The sequence below is a fragment of the Nuphar pumila genome, chromosome 7 (assembly GCF_984573655.1).
Source record: "Nuphar pumila chromosome 7, dmNupPumi1.hap1.1, whole genome shotgun sequence".
Taxonomy (NCBI): Eukaryota; Viridiplantae; Streptophyta; class Magnoliopsida; order Nymphaeales; family Nymphaeaceae; genus Nuphar; species Nuphar pumila.
In genome coordinates this window covers 73,310,108-73,315,869 of record NC_143255.1, presented here as the reverse complement: position 1 = coordinate 73,315,869, position 5,762 = coordinate 73,310,108, and the positions used below count along the sequence as shown (strand labels likewise).

The 5,762-nt window shown below is 35.9% G+C and overlaps 1 non-coding gene across 1 annotated transcript; it reads left to right on the top strand.

Annotated features, from left to right (window-relative positions):
• The first annotated feature begins 219 nt into the window (after positions 1 to 219).
• Positions 220 to 322, top strand: LOC149832391 (small nucleolar RNA R71). The gene has a single exon (XR_016433455.1). It is a non-coding gene; the product is annotated as a small nucleolar RNA R71 (small nucleolar RNA).
• The last annotated feature ends 5,440 nt before the right edge of the window (positions 323 to 5,762 follow it).

Below are 5,762 nucleotides of genomic sequence, written 5' to 3'. Positions count from 1 at the left end.
ACTTCAAGAACACCAGCTTTCTTCTGAATGCTGGGTGTGGCTCTATCAGAATGAGAGCTCGAAGCATGGTGGAGAGAATTCTCGGCCAATGTATCAAATAGTCTCCATGCTTCGTCCTCGCTCTTCAGCATGAATGTCCCTCCACATGAAGAGTCGATCATCTGACGATTCTTGTCAGACAATCCATCATAAAAGCTCTGCACCAGTTGTCATTTTGGCACCTGATGATGGGGACATTTCCTGAGGAGATCCTTCATTCTCTCCCAGGTCTCATGAAAGCGCTCACCATCTAGCTCTGAAAAGCTAGTGATGGCTCTACGATATTGGTTCGTGCGACCAATGGGAAAGTATTTCCGAAGAAACTCCTGTTGCAACTGATCCCAGTACTCTATTTCTACAGAATCTAAGGACTTTAGCCAATACTTGGCTTTGTCCTTCAATGAAAAGGGGAATAGAGTCAACCTCAACGCATCATCATCAAAATTCTGTATCTTAACAGTAGAACAGATTTCGAGGAATTCATCTAAGTGTCGGTAGGGATCCTCATGACTAAGGCCATAAAAGGATGGAAGCATTTGAATAATGCTGGCCTTAATCTCATAATGTGGCGCTCCTACATCGGGTCGCCGAATGCAGGATGCCTGAACATAGTCTATGGGAATGAAGTATTCCCGTAGAGGGCGTGAAAGAACTGGGGGTGGAGGTGGAGGATCCATGTCAGCCATTGTTGCCGAACTTCGATGAGAATGTAAAATTCTCTTTGGGTTGTCAACAAATGGGTGTAATGGGGTTCCTAGACCTCGTCGACCCTACATACACTAGTACTAAGACCAGATGTAAGCAAATGACCTAACTAAAAAATAAACTAACACAGATACTAAAATGTAAATAAACAAATAACAGTAACTAAAAACAAACAGATATGCTATATAGCTATGTCAGAATTCTATACTAAATGATTTATTAACAAAGTAAACTATTCTAAAATGCTAAAACAAATAAATACAGGAAATCACAAACTATGTTTTTCTAAAACCCACCTGTCTAATTGCTCCTTGCAGAATGAATTTTAAGTGAATCCGTGAATCCTATATTTACTAACTATGTTAATCCTATATTCACTTACTAATCCTACTAACTAAAAATAAAACGACTAATTAACTAACTAAAACAAATTAATAAATCAAACTCTAAGAAATAAAGTAATTAATTCGCCGTTCTTCGGCAACGGCGCCAAAATTTGGTTGATATTTTGGGATGCTCTTTTTAAAACAATTATTTTCAATAAAACTTTTGGAAAATCGTCAACCAAAAATTTAAAAACCGACTTTCCACACAGTGGTAAGTACGGGTCGAATCCACAGGGAACAGGAATTAAACACAATATTTCTATAAAATTCAATTTATTAATAACAAATGTCAACCTACAATTATAAAGTTAATACAACTGCAAATAATCACTAAAAGAAAAGTAATCAAGCAATCAGTCTTCTGCTCCACGCCAAGGGTATTTCCATCTTTTTGCCACGTAGAGAATCTTCTAACTTGGTCAATAACCCTGGACACTAAATATGCTTTTCAACCTAAAAATGCAGAAAAATACCAAGTTAGTTTTCTATTCTAACAATTAAAACAATAACTAAAACTATTTCTAATTGTACGAAAATTACAAAACAAATGCTATTTATCAAACAAAAACTAAAAAAAATACAAAATTAATTCTAAAATTAACCAATTTCACTCTACTAATGCTGTATGATGATGATGCAAATCCTAAAACGCAGAAATTATGGAAAACAAGTCTAAATTACCGAAACTACGAAAATTACGAAACTGCCCCTAACTAGTGTAAAATAGCATTCTGACAGGTTATCGGAAAACCACTGTTTGACAAGGCAAACGAAGTCCGATTTTTCCGAAATTTCTTCAGTTCTGCAACTGACAGATTAAACAATCTGACAGTTCTTACAGAATTAAAAAAAAGTATTTGGAACTCCAGATATAAGCGTTTCAAATCTGGGAAAAATCAGGATATCAAAGGTCCTGTAATTTAAAAACCAGAAAAAGCGGTTTTCACAAAACGCTTAAAAATCAGACCAAATCAACTCCGAATGAGCTGAAATTTGGTCTGCAGTTAAATAACACGTCAATAAAGTGAATAGAAGAAAAAAAATTGGAAAACACAGAATTTTTGCACAGAAAATAATGCTGTTGCGACAGGGCAAAAATCTGGTTTTTATTTGAGTGCACTATTCACTTTATGAACCTATGTAAACACTATCAAATGCAATCTATACCTAATGCAATCTAAATGACACTGTATAACAGTGTATATGCAGATGATAATTATGAATACACTAAATGCACGACGAACAAAACACAACAAGAAATTTATGACTAGAACTAAGTTAACTAACAATGGAAATGCAACTATGCTAAATAATAAAATACAATCTAACTACTAAGTTAACTAATATCTAACTATCATTCAAACCACAACAAAACACATTTCACACATACTAAACAAATACGCTATACGTATACACACTTCTACACTAAAACTAAATTAGATAAATAAACTAATTAGTATAGAAATCAAAAGAAATAATACTAAATGAACTTACTTCACTAAAGAACGAAGGTTAAGGTTAGGGTTCACTCGGTTGACTCGACTATGATCGGTTTTGGCTTGAGTAGGTTCGGATTGGGTTTGGATGCACTGGGATGGGATTAGGTAGGCTCGATTTTGACTAGGTTGAAAGAGATAGGCTCGAGCTAAGGTTGACTCACTAATTGGGTTCAGTTTTGAGTTGCCTTAGTCAACTAGGTTCGGTTGACTTAGGTGGACTCGGTTTGACCTTAGCTAAGGTTGGGTTGGGTTTGGTTAAGGTTGACTCGACCTCGGGTTGGTCTTAACTTTGACTTAGACTAGGTTAGGGTTTGACTTGATCAACTAGGTTCGAATAGGGTAAGGTAAACTCGGTTGACTAAAACTAAGGTTGACTTGACTAGGCTCAAGTGGGTTGAACTAGGTTCGACTCGATCTAGGGGTTGACTCCACTAAGCTTGACTAAAGTTGACCTAGGTGTGGTTTAGGCTTTGACTTAGGCTAGACTAGGTTTTGACTAGACTCAAAGGGGGTGTAGACTAGAGTTTGACTCGACCTAGGCTCGGTTGACTAGGTTAGGTCTAGACTAAAGTAGTAACCTATTAATTCCTACAATTAATTCAAGGTTAATGATTTTAATGGAGAGGGTTGGAAAAGGAATATAATAATTACCAAATTCCAAACCTTGAAATGATTTGGATTCTAAAAAATTGCCCCATTTAAAGAGGGGGTTACACTCCTTAATTGCTTTTAAAGCTCCTTTTGGAAAATGGAAACGTCTAATATAGAAATCCACGATTTTTGCTTTTCACGATGGAATTGAATGCCTTTAATTCTTTATGAAAATCGTGGAGCCTAAATTAGAATTTTTATGTAAATTCAAAACACTTTCCAAAATGGAAGAGTAACTCCTTTATTAATGCATATGCTAAATTCAAATCTCCATTAAATGCCTCACACGATTTTTGATGAACCTCCTATTTCCAAAAGATTTCCAAGTTTCAATTACTTTAATTATCTCCCTTCTCAAAAATTGCCTTCTAAAAATCCTACTTTCTAAATAAAAGAAATAAATTTACCTAGGGAATAAAAGAAACTAAATGAAAAAACGATTTCCTAGGAGTTAATGCTACCTAATTCCCAAAACTTAACTTAAATAACCCCTAAAAACGGCTAAGACACTAAGCCCTAATACATTGAACCTAGACAACCTAATTACACCTACCTAACTCCATTAAAACTTACTAAAAAATTCGACCAAGAGCTCAAGGAGAGCTCTAATGGCTGCCGCCCCACCTTGGGGAAGAAGAAGAACCACACGAAAATAAAAAAAATCAAATTTGTAAACTAGCAAAAAACAATAAACGAAATAACCACTATTTTGATAAAACTAACTTAGAAAATAATTCAAATGACTCCTAATTACACAAAAGCTAACAAGAACAGCACTATGCTGGAATTAAAAACATGAGAGAAAACAAAAACTTGATTTTTGTAATTTTCTACTATAGACTCAAAACACAAAAACGAAAAATGATTAATACAATTAATTAAACCAATCCTAAAACAATGGAATGACAAACACCAATTTGTACTACTGTTAACATACAAAAACACAGCAAGCTCTACGGTGTATCCACATCAACACAAACATTTAACCAAGATACAAAGATCGACTAGAATATCTCTAGCCGATTTTTTCTTTTTCAAAAAAATAAAATCAAAACGAAACACCAACACAACCCACGACTTAGAATAAACTAAAATGAAATTTCCTAATGAGATTTTCAGCAACACAATACAAGACACATGCTGAACAAAACAGAAAAATATTTTTGGTAAAAATCAAGAATCGGCTAGAATAAGTCTAGCTGATTTTTGAATTTTTATTTTCAATTAAAATCAAATGCAACCCACACACAAAACCGACTAAGATGAATCAAAATAAACACTTTCTTTATTGGATTTTCTGTAAAACAACACCAAGAACACTTATGACAAACTTGAAGAATCGGCTAGATGAAGATCTAGCCGATTTTTATAAAAAGGATGAAAAAGCAATAAAAACTCGATTCCAACGAATCAACCAAACACATAAACCTAATCTAACGTGCTGGTCTATGCACGAATGCTACTCTAAGGGTGAAACAAAAAGAAAACTAAGAAACATACAGAAAATAACAAAACAAAATCCACACACACAAATCGGTTTTATCTAGAAGAGAAGAAAGAAGAAGACCTACCTTTTGGAAGATCCGACGACCAGGGGGGATGAAGAAGAGCGGACCGTAGCTGTAGATGGACGTCCTATACCGTTCGAGAATGCTGTACTTCACCAAAATAGGTACCTTTTGCAGCTGCTACACGTTGGAGATCCACCGACGATGGAGTGTGAGCCGATCCTTGATCGGAGGGTGTAGAAAGCCGGATGGAGGTAGGGCCGGCTCACCTTGGTGGTGTGTTGCGCACTCCCGCCCAAGGTTAATGGTCTCCACCTCTGCTACACTTGCAAAAGTACAGAAAAATGGTGAAAAGACAGCAAGGAACAAGAAAGAAATGAAAAGAGACAAAAGAAAGCTCGAAAATATGCTTGAAAATCAAGCATAGGTCGATCTTCAATGGCCAACACGTGGGGGAGATGGAGAGGAAGGAGCTGCTGCTGTAGAGTCACTGTAGGGGGCGTCCAAACACAGCCAAAGACACCTAGGGCTTCTCTAAAAAGTATATTTATACTTTTTGAAATTTGCAAAAACAATGTTATAAAAAAATATTTTCTAGGCGCCTCTTTTTGGGGGGTTTTCAGAAAAACTTTTTGAAATGGATCTGGATAGGCATGTGGGTTGGGTTTTGGACTTTTAAAGAGTTGATCCAAGGTCCAATTAACCTAATTGGGTCGGATATGGATCCGATCCACCTCGAAATTCGTGCCTAAACACTGAAATAGCCATAACTCTCTCATTTTAACTCCGATTTTTCTGAAATTTGAACCATAGCCCCTTACTATCAAAACACATCTAAACATGGGTTTAAAACCTTAAACTTGATACAAAATGCATGAAAAACTTGTTTACATGATGTGCATTTCATGCATCATCACCGCTCTATCCAATGTTTCCATTCTTGATTTGGCCAAAAGTTCCTACAAGCATCAGCA